Raw genomic sequence first — 18,516 nt, forward strand, 5'->3', positions numbered from 1 at the left:
TAAGGCTCTGTAAGTGCAGATTCTCAGAGACAGCTTCCTGAGTCCAGTTCTTGAGCTGAAGATCTGTGAACTAAAGTGACAAGTTATTTGCTCCCTATAGCCAACATTCTTTGCATAGGCATATAGCTGCTTGGTGGGATAGGCATAGGAGAGCCACTACAGACATTTCTGAGCCTCTAGAAATCAGGTAATCAGTCTGCAGCATTCTAAAATCAAACCAGGCATATGTTGCCAGTTCCTTTTATTTTTTTTTCAACTTTATGTGTTTATTGGGCTTCCCTAGTGGCTCAGTTGGTAAAGAATCTGCTTGCAATGCAGGAGACCCAGGTTAGATCCCTGGGTCAGGAAGATCCCCTAGAGAAGGAAATGGCAACACACCAGTACTCCTGCCTGGAGAATTCTATGGACAGTGGAGCCTAGTGGAATCACAAAGAGTCAGATACAGCTGAGCGACAAGCTTTCACTTTCACTTCTGGTTGCATTGGGTCTTGGTTGCCCCGAGAAATGTAGGATCTTAATTCCCTGACCAGGGGTCAAACCCCATGTCTCTTGCATTGAAAAGCAGATTCTTAACCACTGGACCACCAGGGAAGTCCCTGCCAGTTCCTTGATTAGAGCTCAGTATGGTTCCCTAAGGCTTCCCTGGTGGCTTAGAGGGTAAAGAATCTGCCTGCAATGCAGGAGATGCGGGTTATATCCCTGGGTCAGGAAGATCCCCGGAGGAGGTCATGACAACCCACTCCAGTATTCTTGCCTGGAAAATTCCAAGGACAGAGAGCCTGGAGGGCTATAGTCCATGGAATCGCAAACAAGTCAGACATTACTGAGCGACTAACACACACGCTTCCCAAGGAATGATTCTCCTTGACTCTTGACTTCATTCTTTGGGCTCTTGTGGCCTCCCTGTGAATTATCCCTCTTATTCTACAAAATTTTTATAGCGGTGTAGTTATCTCAGCCTGCTTCTTTCCCATAGCACTCTGAGAGTCCGAAAGCCTCTTTTCATTTTACACCACCTCTGTTCTTTTAAGACTGAGTTGACAACGTTCTCGTTAGTACAAGTCTCCTTCATATTTCGTCTCTCATCAGTCTTGTGAGGATTGACGCAAGCTTTTCTCTACCTTGTCTGTGGGCTGTGTGTATGTGTGCTCAATCATTCAGTCCTGTCTGACTCTCTGTGACCCCATGGAGTGTAGCCCGCCAGGCTCCTCTGTCCACGGAATTTTCCTGGCAAGAATACTGGCACAGATTGCCATTCCCTCCTCCGGGGATCTTCCCTACCCAGGGACTGAACCCACGTGGCTTGCAACTCCTGCACTGTCAGGATGCTTTATAACAGCTTTCCGGCCATGGCTACTGCAGGACTGTGCCCTCAAGATTTTTTTAACATATTTTTGTTTAATGAAAACATCTAAAAGGCATGCCTTTCATATCTTTTGAGGGACTTCTGATGGTTTGAAAGAATCTATATGGCACAACCTCAGTTCTGGCTGAAATTTTAACATAGGGTTCTTCACCATTGCCTTCATCTTTAGATATAAATGACATATTTTAATTTTAGCCTCGTTAGCTATCCAGAGAAGATTAAACTGAGGAATAGCTTTATTTTTTGAACCCCCAATCTTGGCTCTTTTATAATTAACAATTCTTTATTTAGCTCATTCTTCAGCTGGAAGAATCAAGTGTGTCTTGAACACTCTGCCTGGAAATCTTACTAGATCATGAGTTTCTTAGATAATTTTCTGTTTCTCATGTTGTGTATCAGAGAAGGCAATAGGACCCCAGTCCAGTGCTCTCACCTGGAAAATCCCATGGACGGAGGAGCCTGGTAGGCTGCAGCCCATGGGGTCGCTAAGAGTCGGACATGACTGAGTTACTTCACTTTCACTTTTCACTTTCATGCATTGGAGAAGGAAATGGCAACCCACTCCAGTGTTCTTGCCTGGAGAATCCCAGGGACGGGGGAGCCTGGTGGGCTGCCGTCTATGGGGTTGCACAGCGTCGGACACGACTGACTCGACTTAGTGGCAGCAGCATGTTGTGTATCGGTTGCTCAGACTCTTTGCGACCCCATGGACTGTAGCCCGCTAGGCTCCTCTGTCCATGAGATTCTCCAGGCAAGAATACTGGAGTGGGTTGCCACTTCCTGCTCTAGGAATTTTCTCGACCCAGGGATGGAACCTAGGTCTCATGTATTGCTGGCAGATTCTTTACTATCTAAACCACCAGGGTAGTCCCATTTTTCATGTTACCATTGATGAAAGAATTCCAAGATTTTCCACTATTTCACAAGCAAGGAATCCTTTCCTCCAGCTTCCACCACACCTTCCCCACTTCCCTTTAATCCTTCTCCAACAACCTCTTCAAAGCTCTTCACATCTCCACCCTCTATCCAGGCCCCCAACCACTGCTACATGTTTTTAAGGTTTGTCGTGGCAACAACTCACTTCTAGGTACCAAACTGTTTCCATTTGTCTGTTGTTTTGAGACAAGTCACCCCCCAAATTGGTAGCCTAAAAGCAGCATTCAGCTGTCCTCTTTCATGGTTTCTATGGATCCAACATTCTGGATCAGCTTGTTTGGGTGGTTCTGGCTCAAGTACTCGGAGGTTGCTGGGGCTGGAGCCAACTCAAGTGCTTCTGCACTCACACATCTGGCTCACAGGCTGGGAAGACCTGAACTGCTGGGTCTCCAAAGGCATCTTCTGTTTGTCTCTACATGCTCTCTCTCTGCGGTTTCTCTGGCATGATGCTTTCCATGCCAGAGAATATGCCTCCAGAGAGAGAGAGAACCAAATAGAAGGCCTATCACCTGATGAATTAGCCTCGAAAGTCACACAGACTTATTTCTCCTACCTACTCTTAGTTAGGGCTTCCCAGGTGACTCAGCAGTAAAGGATCCACCTACCAATGCAGGAGACACAAGAGAGGTGGGTTCAACTCCTGGGTCAGGAAGATCCCCTGGAAGAGGAAATGGCAACCCTCTCCAGTATTCTTGCCTGGAGAATCCCATGGACCGAGGACCCTGGTGGGCTACAGTCCATGGGGTCACAAGGAGTCAGACACGACTGAGCACACACGCACAACTCTTAATTAGAAGCAAGTCACTGAGACCAGCCCCATATTTAAAGGGAAGGGAATTAGACCTCTTGATGGGAGTTGTTTCAAATCATATGCAGACTTGTGTTAAAACTGCCGCCACTCTTACAGGAAATGTCCTAGTAAGTGTTTGCTTACTGATTTGGAGTTTGGTAGAATGGGAGAAAATCCAAGACTGGGATCTTCTCGGAGTCCTGGGAGCTAGGTCTCTGCTTTAAAAATTATTTGCAACTGCATGTTATCCCCCATAAGCACTTGGGAAACCTTTGCTTTTGAATCTGGAGGTGATAACTGCCTGGAGTCCCACTTTCCTCAGAGGAAACCATGTATTATACAGAGGAGTTTTGTTCTCTGTCCCTCATTAATTTCCTGCATCTCTAAGCCAGGCAGCCACCATCCCAAAGGATAAAGAACCCTCCTCAAGCAGCCAACACTCAATGTTCCCTCCGTCTCTAGTTTCTAAGACTTGCTAATGCATGGATTTGACTTAGCCTAAGTAAGGAGCTTTTTAATACTAATTTTTTTAAAAACCCTGCTGTGCCAAAGAATTAAATAAGCATGTGTCTAGCTTTAAATGCTTTGCAGGGGACTAAAATAACACCTTCAAGGGCAATCTCGTTTTCAACTCCATCCCATTCAAGGCTTCCCTGGGGGCTCAGTGGTAAAGAATCTGCCTGCCATAGTAGGAGACACAGGTTCAATCCCTGGCTTGAGAAGATCCCCTGAGGAGGAAATGGCAACCCACTCCAGTATTTTTGCCTGGGAAATCCCAAGGACAAAGGAGTCTGGCAGGCTACAGCCCAGAAGAGTTGGAAATGACTTGGCAACTAAATAACAACAAGAAAAATAACATCTTCCAGGACAATCTGATTTTTAACTCCACCTCATTCAAGGAACAAAATCTCTCTTCTATTAAGTTTTGATTCTGTGGCCATAGCTCTAAGATTGTGTGCCAACATTTTCCAAGTGTAGAGAATTTCTCAGGGTGCAGAGATTTTTCTCTGCAAGCGGACAAATGAAAGGGTGTATTTCGATGTCTGAGGGTGTTGTCAGGGAGTGATGCTCAGCCCTCAGAGATTACTGGAGTCTCTGTTTCTATATTTAGACTGTCTCTTGCATTTCGTGAAAATGAATTTCTTGTTCTTTTTCCTCTACGTCATTCTCTCTCTGCCTCTACGCTCCCCTGGGTTTATTTATTTATTTTTAGGAATAACTGAGTTACAAGTGATTCTTTCCTAAAGCTTAAGACTTGTTTTTAACAACTTGTTCAAACACAAATCCTATTGTTCACATCCTTAGGGAGAGTGAGTTACTCCAGAGGGAAAAGGAGAGATTTCATACACATGTCTTATTCAGTGAATAATTTCTATTAAAATAAATGGTACACAAAATGTTAAAATCTTTGCATAATCCAAAGATTACCGTATTGGAATCAGAAGGGAAATGACTGAAATCCACAAAGCTTTAGAGGGAGCAGAGCAGGGAAGTTTTCTTTCAAAGTTTTCCAATGATGTCTTCACTGTTGTTTTGAAAACTCACGTTCTATTGTTCCAGGAGACACCTTCCATGCCACCTTGCTCACTTTTCTCTTTCCCTCGGTTAACAAGTGTTTGGACTCTAGGAAGTTTTGACAGAGACTCAGCTAAGGTAAGGGCTTCCCAGGTGGCACTAGTGGTAAAGAAGCCACCTGCCAATTCAGGAGACCTGTGAGATGCGGGTTTGATCCCTGGGTCGGGAAGATCCCCTGGAGGAGGGCATGGTAGCCCACTCCAGTGTTCTTGCCTGGAGAATCCCACGGACAGAGTTGGTGGGCTACAGTCCACGGGGTTGCAAACAGTCGGACGTGACTAAAGCGACTTGGCATGCACACACACACAGCTAAGGTAAATCTCAGAGATCATTGATTTTTTTTCCTGATGAATGAAAAAAAAGTGTCAGCAGGGGAGTAGAATAAGTGAGAAAGAGAAGCAGTACGTTATGATGACAAAGTATCTTATTGGATCAGATCGCTTCCTGCTCTTAGTCTCAATTTTAATCACATCTTTTCTTCTTAGCTATTAACAATATTGCTGCCAAAACCCTACAGCTATGGGAGACATAAACATTTTAAATCTACTAGAGACAGATGGCAACATAAATCTCCATTGTTGCTCCCTTAGAGGAGTCCCAGTGCTGCTTCTCTCTTCAGCAATTGGGACATTAGAGGTGACTTTTTCCCACAAGGGCTCTTTTTAGATTTACTTTCAGGAAATAAAGATGCTTCATTGTTTTAGGGGGAATTTTGTTGGCTGCGATTGTGGGCATTACAACAGCAATAGAGCGCCAGTGCTGGAACGAAATTTACCAATTAGCAGCTCTACCACTTCCTTTCTGCTCAACCCCTAGGACAACAGATGTGGTTGTAACATCTGGCCACCTTTATCCAAAAGGTTTGTTGGTGACCATACAGAGTGGCCAGGCTAATAGCGTTAATTATAATGAGGGAAAGCCTGATAGTCTAGCCCTGTTTTTGATCAGAGAATCTCAAAAATTAAATTTGAATTTATGATCCTGCACTTCACCAGAATATGGCCTTTTGCTGAATTGTCTTAATTTTTAAAAGTCCCATTTTTGTGTCTGTGACAACCTTTGGTTGATTGAGCTTCACTAAATACATGGTAACATTAACACTTTTTTTAGCTAGAGCTAGGAGGATTTGGTCTTCCCTTGTGGCTCTGAAGGTAAAGAATCATCTGCTATGCAGGAGACCTGGTTCAGTCCCTGAGTTGGGAAGAGCCCCTGGAGAAGGTCATAGCAACCCACTCCAGTACTCTTACCTGGAGAATTAGCTGGACAGAGGAGCCTGGCAGGCTACAGTCCGTGGGGTCACAAAGAATCAGACACGACTGAGAGCTAGGATTTACTATGTTCTATTTAAAATACTTCGTGTGGTTGATTTAAAAAACACAGATCTGCATATCTTCTATAATTATTAACAGCTTTCACTACATTTGACATGTCAGGAAGGGTGACAGAGCTATGTCATTACTTTGAATGGGCATCATCATGTTTTCTGGTGATTGGCATGTTGACAGGTTTTGAGTGCCAACAGAGGAGCAAAAGTGGCTCATGTCTGTCTTAGCAGAACAGAGGGAACATGAGGCAGTCAATTCAAAATTCCTACTGCGAACATTAAGAGGCAGAATAGAGATTCCTGACACTATTCAGGGAGGCATATGGAGTGTGAAACAGTTCTGGATTCAGAAGAGATGACGTTCCATCGTCTTTGATTAAAACCTCTTCCACCATAAACATAAGTGTTAAAACAAGCAAATTCTACCAGCCGAGAACTCCATCTGAATTTAAACATATCCGGGGAGGGATTTTCAGGACAGAGCCTAGCACAAAAAGCCATCTGGCAGCAGAATCCTTTATGTAGAAAGATAGTGGAGCCTTTCTAGAGGTCGAAACCAGTTCCACCAGCACACCGGGGTCTCTCAGAATACCTAGAGGAAATTATCACTCTCAGGTTTCCTCAGCTCTCAGCCCCACTGGACTGGACCGCCAGTGTGTCCACTACCTCCATGAGCCTTAGGGTCTCAGTATTCGCAACCAAACAGGTTCAAGTGCTCTTCCTGCCTCCCACCCACTCCCCTTTAAATCCTCCCCCATGATGTGGCCGATGGAATCTTCTGGAACCCCCTTCTGCTGCACGCCTCCACTGATTTCTCCTGCCTCTGCGTCCAGTGCATGCCAGGCCTGAGAGACTTTCTAGTGGCACCCACTGCCCCTTGGCTTCCCCAGCCTGATCCTTTGCTAGTCTCAACCACTGTCCTCATAGCTGGGTCTTTGCTGTGTATCCTCGGGACACGTTGCTAGAACATAATAGATGTTTTTTATCTAACCTTTTTATTATAACTGTCCTCCCTGCACAACTCTGTCCTCTCAGCCTGAGCCCTGGGTATGGAACATTGTGAGCTCTTAACAAAGATGGACTGAGAGAGCTGGTGGGTAGTGCCCACACTGTGCCCCTCCTGCCACCTAAAATACCACTTTATCCTCAGCCATCCTGCAAAGCTGCCCCAGGAAACCACTCTGAACCCCTGCCCTGCCTTAATTCCCCAGTAGACCATATATAACTTTTCCTTTATTTTATTTCATCTACTTAGATTATAAATACTTATGTTACGTATCTACTTATACGCTTGCTATTTCTGTAGGTCAGAAGGGCCAACTATCAGCAATTCCATATGGTTCAATCTAATAGAAAAGCAAGAACCCATGGTGGGTATATAGACAGACCTAGGTTGAAGGTTGGAGCTGTTGCTTCACTTGCCGTGTGCCCTAGTCAAGATCCTCAGCTTCTCCATGTCTTAGTTTTCTCATGTGTAAAATGGAAATATAACAACTCCATCCTAATGGTGTCCTGAGGATTAAATGAGGCACTTCATGCTAACATGCAGACCCAAAGCTTGGCCTCTATGATAAACTTTGGCTACTCTTTGTCAATAGACAGCTATTTCCTGAGGTTTACTGTGTGCTGGGGATAGTAACAGCTGAGGAGGCACGAAAGATAAGAGGAAAGCAGATTTGCCTTTGTGGTGCTCACAGCCACTAAAAGTGCAGTAACGAGTCTGATCTGTGCTGCGGATTAGGAAGATCTGAGTGCGAAAGGTGCCTCTTTCTTAACTCTCATGCTAGCCCATCACTGGCCAGAGATGTATCAATACATCCTTTGTTACCCAATGGACTTTCTGGTAGCTCAGCTGGTAAAGAATCCACTTGCAATGCAGGAGACCCTGGTTTGAATCCTGGGTTGGGAAGATTCCTGGAGAAGGGATAGGCTACCCACACCAGTATTCTTGGGTTTCCCTGGTGGCTCAGCTGGTAAAGAATCTGCCTGCAAAGCAGGAGACCTGGGATCAATCCCTGGGTTGGGAAGATTCTCTGGAGAAGGAAAAGGCTACCCACTCTAGTATTCTGGCCTGGAGAATACCATGGACTGTACAGTCCATGGGGTTGCAAAGAGTCGGACATGACTGAGCAAATTTCACTTTTGTTACCCAAATATTATTGACCTGATTCATAGCAATACGTTTTTAGAGTGATGCAAGTAACATCACTGTGCAAAGTTGTTAGAGCTTAAAATTCATCAAGGGTTCATTATATAGCTTATGATTGTTGATATCATTCACATTTTGATCATTTTTGTTCCAACCTTGTATAAAAGAGATGTTAAATTTTCAAAAATGATGTGTTGAGAAATTTTGAGTGAAAAAGAATTTTTCTGTGAATTTTATGCAGATATTTTCTCTGATTGACCAAGTGACATATATACTATCGTCTCAGAAGATGATAATTCTTCAGAATATAGTTCCAATTTCAGCAATATGAATAACAGACCAACAAAAAAGACTTAGTGATTGATTTTGATACAGAAAGTGAAAATGAAACTCATGGTGCTGGAGAATGCTCCTTTGCTTCTACAGAAGAGCGGATTGAAGACAACATTTCATGAAAATTAGAAGACTTTCCAGGTGTAGCTATTGAATGTAATAACCTGCAAAGTGTTCGTGAAATAACAGAATAAATTTTTAGCCAGCCAAAATAAAAATTGCCAGCCACAGGCATTAGTTCTGCAAAAATCCCCCTGTCAGTAATGAGCTAGGATGGAATCATCTTGACACAGCTCTGGTTACCCAAGTAAACCATGAGAGGTTTTAACTGTCTTCCTCCCTGGTATATGGTGGATACTGTAGTTCGGTAACTAGCATATGGTGGATACTCAATAAATGTGCATTGAGTGAAGGAGTCAACTAAAAAATCAACGAATGAGCTGTTGTTCCGGGTCTAAGCACGTAAGAAACAGAAGTCTCTCAAGTCGGCGTTCACAGCCGAAGCAGCCGGGATTTCTTCCTTAGAACATTGGAGTTGTTCATAACTCACCATCAGGCTGAGAGACCCCTCTTTTTTGGGGGGGCATTTCTATCAAAAATAGCCTCTGGCTCATAAACTTCTGTTTTACTTCCAGAATGGCAAAAGGGGTCACTCAGCCAGATCCTGGGTTACTATTTTTTAACTTTTTTGGGGGCACACACACAAAAATGGGTTTTTGACCATCCCTATTTATGTAAAGTCTAATCATATAAGCAAACAAAGAAGAGAAAATGAGAGAAGACTTTTTTCAGCTCAGAACTGACTCACACATTCATTCACTCAGTTCATTCGTCCCGTGAGCATTCTATGTGTACGTAGCAAACGTGCAAAGTAGGGGGAAACAGCCAGCCCCCAGCCACACCATTTAGCGACCCTCTGCCTCAGGATCTTGTTTCTCTTCTCTCTGAACTTATTTCATTGTGCACATCTATTCTTTATTTGAGGAAGCAGCTCTATACCGGGCCCTGAGGACTCTGTGATAAGCCAGCGCTCCCCCAGTCTCTTTTTCCCTTAAACTTGGAGTCCAACACAGGGGAGGGCAGACAGTATCAAACAGTTGCATAAATATATAATCAAACTGCAATTACTGCAGCAAAGAAAAAAAAGGGAATGCAACGAGAAGATACGGCAGGGGGCCTGACCCAGGGAATCAAAGCTCTGAACGTTGAGAGGAGGAGACAGGAGCCAGAACTGAGGAAAATGGTGTGGGAGTGCAGGCGGAGGGGCCCAGGGAGAGGAAGCGGGGAGCTGGGAGCTGGACAGGGCCAGGGAAGCTCACAGCAAATAACAAAGTTTTAACAATGTTAAAAAGGGTTGTGGTCCACTTAGATTTACATTTCTCACACTGTTCGCCACCAACTAGATTGCGGGTTCTTTCTGTTATGAGGCTGTGTCAGACTCCTTTTTACATCTTGGACCACACCCAGCAGAGGGCTTTGGATGCAATAATTTGGTGCTCAATGAATGCTGATTGAACGTGTAGAAATGATGCAGTGATGTGACCTTGTACTGGGAGGTTAACAAGGATCTTGCTCAGTGGACTCTTGTATCCCCAAACCAAAAGACACTCCTAGAATCCCCAGGGTTTTCCCCCCGGCCATGCAGGTGAATGAGAAGGGCCATGACACTCTGTTTTGAACTTAAATGTTTCAGTTTATACTATTTCTCTGTAAGGGAAAGAGTTCTTATCGATCCCCTTGCTTGGATATGCATTAGGAGAATTGCTAGTTGGTCACAATCTCAACTGCAAAAGTCACTGATCATTATTCTGCTGACTGGAGGCCAGCAGGGGAGGTAAGTAGAGGTGGAAAGGTGGAAAGTCTCGGGTGACTCTGTGGTAAAGAACCCACCTGCAATGCAGGAGATGCAAGAGACAGGTTCAGTCTCTGGGTCAAAAAGATCCCCCTTGGAGTAGGAAATGGCAACCCGCTCTAGTATTCTTGTTTTGAAAATTCCATGGACAGAGGAGCCTGGTGGGCTACAGTCCATGGGGTGGCAAAAAGTTGGACATGACTGAGCGTGCCATGCCACGCCAGGGGTGTAACGTGGATTTTCTCTCCCTAGTTCTTCTAGTTCGTCTCTTTCACTCCATCTGATCATCCGTGTGGGGTTTCATATCCCTGACTTGGCTCTTTCACATTCTGAAGGCCTTTGCTGCCCACAAGCCCATCTTTGGGATTACAGGTGTCCCTCTGGGATGGGGACTTCTGTGGAACTGACAGCTCTTAGATTTGGAGGCTGATGTTTGGCTGTGGCAGATGCTCTCATCTTCTGCTAGAGAAACACTGCCTTGGCGCTCATTAATGATACACTTGCCACCTCCATCTTCAGATACTAAGGGAAAGGCATTTTGGAATAGGGACAAGAGATGGAGACAGGTTTCAGGGGCCTTTTCACACAATGATGATTTTCGCATGATGGAAGCAGGTTTCAAGGATCTTTGTCCCCTCCAGGGAGGCTTTTCTTCCCAGTGTGTGGCAAGTATGTGACTGTGGTTACACAGATGCAGCGGGAAGTTGTACTCCTAATCACTCTATAAATTATCTGATGCTGGCAGTGATCTCATTTTTAAAGCCAACAGTAACCATGAGTGGTGGCTAAATTACTAACATAGTGTTAAACAGCTTCCGTATTTATCTGTTTGCTGTTTCCATCCCTTCTTCTCCCTCGTGCTATTCTGCAATACGACCTCAGCCTCAGAGATTCAGAGCAACTGTCTGCTGAACACATGAATACTAAAGAATCGGTTTCCTTAGTAACAATAACCATGAAGCAGCTCTCAGGACTTCCTGCCTTCTGTCTGTCTGACTGTTTTCTGTTGGCCACATAGAAACAGATGCCCAAACCAAGCCTGCCCAGAAAAGAAAGTGAAATTGCTCAGTCATGTCCAACTCTTTGCGACCCCACGGACTGAAGCCTACCAGACTCCTCTGTCCATGGGGTTTTCCAGGCAAGAATACTGGAGTGGGTTGCCATTGCCCAGAAAAGAGGCACATAAATATGACCTCTAAGCAGAAGAGGGGGCTGCCCTGGTGGTTCAGCAGTAAAGAGTCTGCCTGCAATGCCGGAGATGCAGGCCCGTGGGTTCCATCCCCGGGTTGGGAAGATCCCCTGGAGGGGGAAATGGCAAGTCACTCCAGTATTCTTCCCTGGAGAAGCCCATGCACAAAGGAGCCTGCTGGGCTACAGTTCATGGGGTTGTAAGAGTTGAACACGACTGAGTGACTAAACCTCCCCCACCAGGTGGAAGGGAGGCTTGCTTCTGCTGAGATCACATTCCTTTTCTCAAGCCGTTGCCCTCTTCTGGGCAGTTAGGGCTAACTCAGAGCACCTGCAAGTCCACGACTGCCTCAGAACTCTTTCTTTCGAGTCAAAATCTGGACCCAGAACACCATCACTCAAGCCACGTCACCAAAGGGACGCTTTCTCTGTGGGAAACCAACATGGAACTTACCCCAAAAGAAGACCTTTCTCTTCACATTATTGCTAATTATAACAAGAAAATGGGCAAATAGAGAAACTTGGTTGATTATCCAGGATATCTTTTTTTTTTCTTCCCGTCTGTTTGTTGTGAGAAATCACCCTGTTTCCTGCCCCTCATCCCAGCTCTAGTCGGAATGAACCCCAGCAGCCACACTGCGAGGGAGCCAAAGGGGTTGTGCCTTAGGAAGCCTCAGGGTCCCGTCCTGCTGACCATGTTGTCTAGATGCTCCTGATGGATTCTGCCATCTCACCTCCTGGGCACACACTGGGTGCCTGACCCTTTGTGGCCCCATCTCCTGGCCTGGATTCCCAACTGTGCCCACAGAGGCAGCAGCAAAGCAAACGCTTGCTCCTTCTTGCCTCAGCCATCTTCCTAGAGCTGCATCCACTTGATGTGCAGATACCAACTGAGCAACACTCGGCCCTAGACGGGATGCCAGACACCGCGGGTCTGGGAATGTGCACACACAGCCCCTGCCCATATGAGGGTCACATTCTGAAATGATAGCCTGGATGCGGGACAGTAATTAGAGTACACTGCAACAGGAGCGACGCCGGGCTGATGAGGGCCCTGTGAACATTCCTGGAGAAGGTTAAGCCTAAGCTGTCTTAAAATTTTTTTAAAAAGGGGGATTCCCGAGTGGTCCAGTGTTTATGGCTCTGCACTTCCACTACAGGTTGGGGAACTAAGATCCATCATGCCTCGTGGCCAAAGAATAAAAGTAAAAAGAATAACAATGTCCTATGGATAAAAAAAAAAAGATAGTGAGAATAAGGTAAAATACGTTGAACACAGATTTGGACGAGGATCTTGACTTGTGTGATACATGCGTTATTTAATTCAATTCCCACAGCGGTGTCCTGTGAAGCAGGTTCTATTACCACCCTGACTTTACAAACTGGGGCTTACAGGACAGAACTCACAGTTGATCACAGAGCTAGGAATTAGAGGAGCCCACCGTCAAACACAGGGGTGTAACGGTAAATCCAGGATCTTAAGCGCCAGTTGAGTGGAAGGAGGGGGTCCTGACTGCTCTGCAGTGACAGGCCCATGAACGGCTGCTTTGCCAGAACCTGAGTGTGGGGTGAACCTTGGTGGGCTTGCCAACGAACTTGGTCTTCAAGGCAAGGGCCAGATATTGAAGGGTTGTAAGTAATGCTTGCATCTGGGGAAGACAATTCTGGCAGTGGTAAGGAGGGTGGATTTGAGGAGCTAGAACTGGTGGCAGCGAGGTCACTTAGGAGCCCCTCACAGTCATCTGTCCCGGTAAGACTTGATGTTGACCTGAAGTGGGTGATGACAATAGGGAAGCTTTTCCCACGAAGCTCCATCTGCTAGACTCCTGCATCTGACAGCATACCTGCAGCTCAGGCTCCAGGCCTGCTTGTGACCTGGACCTTGTGACCTATATTCAATTGATCAAGCCAGTCCATCCTAAAGGAAATCAGTCCCGAATAGTCATTGGAAGGACTGATGCTGAAGCTGAAGCTCCAGTACTTTGGCCACCTGATGCAAACAGCCGACTCATTGGAAAAGACCCTGATGCTGGGAAAGGTTGAGGGCAGGAGGAGAAGGGGACAACAGAGGATGAGATGGCTGGATGGCATCTCTGACTCGATGGACATGAATTTGAGCAAGCTCTGGGAGATGGTGAAGGACAGGGGGAGCCCCGTGTGCTGCAGTCCGTCGGTTACAAAGAGTCAGACATGACTTAGCAATTGAACAGCAACAACAAATAAATATGTATTAATAGTATCACTTCCTCTGCCTTGAATTTGACTCTAAGAAACAAATGTCAAACAGCTAGAAAAGAAAGAAGCGGAACTCTGTGCAATTTCCTATTTATTTAGATATAGAGGCAGTGATGAACTCTCTCTTCACATTTTTCCCAGTTAAAAATTGAGCCAAAGTCTGGTGGAATGGTGACAAGTTGAACTGGGCAAACTCACACAAGCACACATGTGCGCGCACACACACAAACACACACAGATGGCTGAGACATTCTAATGAGTTGAGGACCTATTGTGCAGCATTTTGAAGGTAGCATAATTCACAGCTAATAATTTGAAAAGCTTCTGCCATCTGGTCATCTTAATTTGTCCTGAAGGAGACAAAAAATTTTAAAGGAAGTACAACCTGCACACGAATGTTCATAGCAACTTAATTCATAGTTGTCAAAACTTGGAAGCAACAAAGATGCCCTTCAGCAGGTGAATTACATAAATAAACTGTAGTATTTCTAGAGCAATGGAATATTATTTAGTGTTGAAAGGAGTTATCTAGGCATGAAAAGATATACAGGAAATTTTAATGCATATTACTAAGTAAAAGAAGCTAATCTGGAAAGGATAATTACTGTATGATTTCAACTATGTAACACTCTGGAAAAGCCCAAACTATGGAGACCGTGGGGTGGACATGAAGAGGCAAGAATGCCGGACTTTTAGGGCAGCAAAACTGTTTTGAATGATATTATCCTGGTGCATATAAGTCATCACGTGTGTGCGTGCTCAGTTACTTTAGTCATGTCCGTTGCGACACCATGGACTATAGCCAGCCAGCCAGCCAGAGTCCTCTGTCCAGGCAAGAATACTGGAGTGGGTTTCCATGCCTTCTTCCAGGGGATCTTCCCACCCCAGGAATGGAACTCACATCTCTTATGTCTTCTACACTGGCAGGTGGGTTCTTTACCACTGGTGCCATCTGGAAAGCCTATACATCATTATACTTTTGTCTAACCTGTAGAGTGCAATGTAATGTAAACTGTGGACTTGGGTGATTGTGATGTATTGATGTAGCTTCATCCTTGTTAAAAAATGTACAAGGACTTACCTAGTGGTGCAGTGGATAAGAATCTGCCTGCCAGTGCACTGCAGGGGACAGTTGTTTGATCCCTGGTTGGGAAGACGCCACATTTCTCAGAGCAACTACTGAGCCCAGATGTGTCGACTATGGAAGCTTGTGTTGAGTCTAGAGCCTGCACTCCACAGGGAGAGAAGCCAACGAAACCAGAAGCCCTACCACTGCAACAAAGGGTAGCCCCTGCCCACTACAGTTAGAGACAGTCTGAGCAAAAGCAGCAAAGGCCCAGTGAAACCAAAATTAATTAATTAATGGCATGAGTTTTTTAAAATGTACCAACTGCTGAACGATGTTGGTTCAAATAAACATCAGGGGCTCCAGTCTTTGTTTTGCTTTGTTTCTTTGATTGTTTGTTCAGGAAAAGAGTTAAATTGGCTTAGAGGGCATAATGGGCTTCCTAGGTGGCACAGTGGTAAAGAATCCACCTGCCAATGCAGGAGACACGGGAGTTGCAGGTTCGATCCCTGGGTCAGGAAGTTTCCCTGGAGGAGGGCATGGCAACCCACTCCAGTGTTCTTGCCTGGAGAGTCCTATGGACAGAGGAGGTGGGTGGGCTACGCTCCATGGGGTCGCAACGAGTCAGACACGACTGAAGTGACTTAGTGCACACACGTACATGTCACACGCACATTTTCAGAGAACTGCATAAGAACAAACCTGAGAGGGACGAAGGACTCAGGAACCCGACTTGTGTGGGACCCTATCCTCTTGTACGACAAAATGTATTCCTATTTAAGAAAAGAAGAAAGAAAACCTGCAAATAAACGCAAAGGGGGGAATTAATGTAATTCTTTTCCACCTTAGGAAGAGCCTTGTGGCCTCTGACTCACTAGCAAAAAGCAACGAATTAGCAACAACAACTCAAAGAGACACAGGAAAACACACCCAGCTCTTCAAAAACCCATAAAATAGCAATTACCATATTTTAGCATAAGTTTCTACACAGAATTATCTCAGTTATAATTAGGTTGCTAATGCCACACAGAATTGGACGATACACTAATTCAGTATACCCTTTATCTAATCTGATGGAAATGTAACATTTAGAGGGCTTGACATTTTTTCACAAGCAATTCAAAAGGACTTCTTCAGCTTAACTTTAATATCACATTTTTAAAAATTGTGTTGCACTTTATGACGTGTGTGTGGTGGATAAGAGAGAGAGAGAAAGAGAGAGAAATTCCAACCCAGTTATAGGCACAAGCCATGCCCTTTAGCCTCTGATTTGTTTCCACCATATAAGATTCTTTTCTTGCTTGCTTGCTTTTTTAAAATCTTTTTTCTTTCTTGCCTTTGGTAAATTAAAACTGAATTTTCTTCTCTAGGACAATTCTCCGTTCCAGTCATAGTAAATACCAATTTCATTTCCATCCTATTATTTTTCTAATTAAGCATTTGTCATGCAAAAGGAGATCTGAGGTGCCTGCACTTTTCATTATGCAAAAAATTCAGTTATGATAAGAGCTTTGGGATGGCATCTTGAAGGTGTTATGGAAAAAAATCAGGAGAGAAATGAAATAAAATAAACTGTATTTTACTTTGGGCTTTCACCTATTTATTTTTTGCCGGAATTGTGAATATTGACAACTTCCCTATGTAGGATGGACACAAAATTAGCATCCTTTAATAAGGAGAATTCTATTAAATCTTCATCTGAACATTTTAGAGGCTGAAATGTCACCCTGCCTCTCATTTTTTTCTCTTCTGTTCACACTTAGCAAAACCTATAACTCCTATACTTGATGAAATGTGCTTCTGGCTCAAATTGTTTCAGAACAAAGTAGGAATGTGCCAGAAGGACCATCTGATATTTCTTGGAAACCCTTTCTTCCTCCTTATGACAAATCCCAAGGGCCAGGCTCTGTCAAAGGAGAATTTATTTTCCAAACCCTTTGAACACAGAGCTTTTCCATTTTCTGTGGCAAGATATTTTCCCCAGACAAACACTAACCACTGCATCTTATGGCTATATTTTATCCACACATACACTACATATCCATATGCATATATGTATTTCTGTATGTATATTTTAATCTATTGATTTATAAAAGCTAAGGCTTTTATTTTTCAGTTATTTCCATAGTTTGCACAGAATTATCTGGGCAATTAGATTTTTTAAAAGTGGGACTTTCTTCTCAATGTTTCAAAATGTAGACAACTTTCTGGTTTCCGGAGGAATGAGAGTATTGTCTAGAACTGCCGTCTCCTGAAACACACTGTGTGTGTGTGTGTGTGTGTGTGTTTCGGGAGGAATGAGAGTATTGTCTGAAACTGCTGCCTCCTGAAACACACTGTGTGTGTGTGTGTGTGTGTGTGTGAGGAGACAGTGCTGTTGGTTGAACTCACTGTGATCCCGTGTACTCAGTATTGTCAAAGATGCTTTGTGGTGGTTCCTCCCAGACCCTGTCTGTCTGCTGTCATCCCCAAGCTCTGATCTCGGGTGGCCTCAGCCTGCAAGAGCTTGGAGCAGGGCTTGGGATCCCAGCTGGAGACTGGGCTGGGCTGTGGTGGTGAGAGCACCCGATCCTACCCACTAGACTAATGATCAGTGACAAGGGCCCTGGCCCTTTGGCTTTGGAAGAGAATTCCCACAAAGATGGAAAGTAACAAAACAAAGTCCATATTCAGAGAAAAAGAGTACAGTATGTGTAGAAAGGCACATGGGTGGCCTCAGAGGGAGTTCCTAAGTTGCACCCTTGTGGCAGCCTGAGTTACTCTTATGGGGCATTTCTTCCAGGTTTGCTTTGGCCAATCATTTTGATTTGCCTGGCTTACACTCCATAGTTGGTAGTAAATAGTTCAGGATCCTCCCATGTGTGCACGTGGATCTCTTAGCCAAGACAGATTTTACCGAAAAGGCATCTGGGTTGAGCATCCCCTGACAGCTTCCCTTTGGCCTCTAAGAAGCCTTTTCTGCACATGTGTGGTTAACGGAGATCTCCTGACTTCGGGAAAAAGAAATATTTGGTTCTGGCAGGGCCTAGCCTCCTCCCTAATCGCCCTGCTATTCTTGCCTTGGAGTTTTTGTCACTAGAGAATGAATCTTCAATTGCTTTACCCAGGGGGGAGTTGGGGGTGGGCGGGAGGGCATCTGCCTCCTGCCTCACTTCCACCACCAGTTGCTCTGCGTTTTGGCTGCTGAAGGCTCACAGGGAAAGTTGTCCTGTGCTAAAGGAGGGGCCGCCTCGCGCAGGAAGTTGGTGGGGGGAGGCCGCAACCGATGACTGATTGGGAAGACTTAAGCATGGCTCACTAAGGCGGCGGCCAGGAAGGAACAGTTCTGTGGGTGCTTGAGGTCCACGGCCCTCCCTCCCCAACGCTGCAGATAGCTGGTGAACTTTTTCTGACATCCACTCCCTGCCTCTCCTGCTCCACCCCTCCCTTCACAGGATTTTCCTGAAGGGCACTTGCTCAAGATCACGGCACCCACGTCTCTGTCTTCAGCTCTGTTTCTGGAAATTTTCTTTTGATTTTAGACATTCAACGTCCTGGTCAATAAAATGTGTATAATAACCCCTGCTTTGTCTATCTCTCAAAGTTGGGGCGCAAATGGTAAATTGTGTGGAAAAATTTTGTCAACAGCCAAAGCCATAAAAATATTTTGCAGGCCGTACGATATATTATTTGTTTAAATATTGAACCTTCAGCGGGACTTCC

Source organism: Moschus berezovskii, chromosome 3 (assembly GCF_049115385.1).
Source record: "Moschus berezovskii isolate FMDL1 chromosome 3, NW_MosBer_1.0, whole genome shotgun sequence".
NCBI classification, from domain to species: domain Eukaryota; kingdom Metazoa; phylum Chordata; class Mammalia; order Artiodactyla; family Moschidae; genus Moschus; species Moschus berezovskii.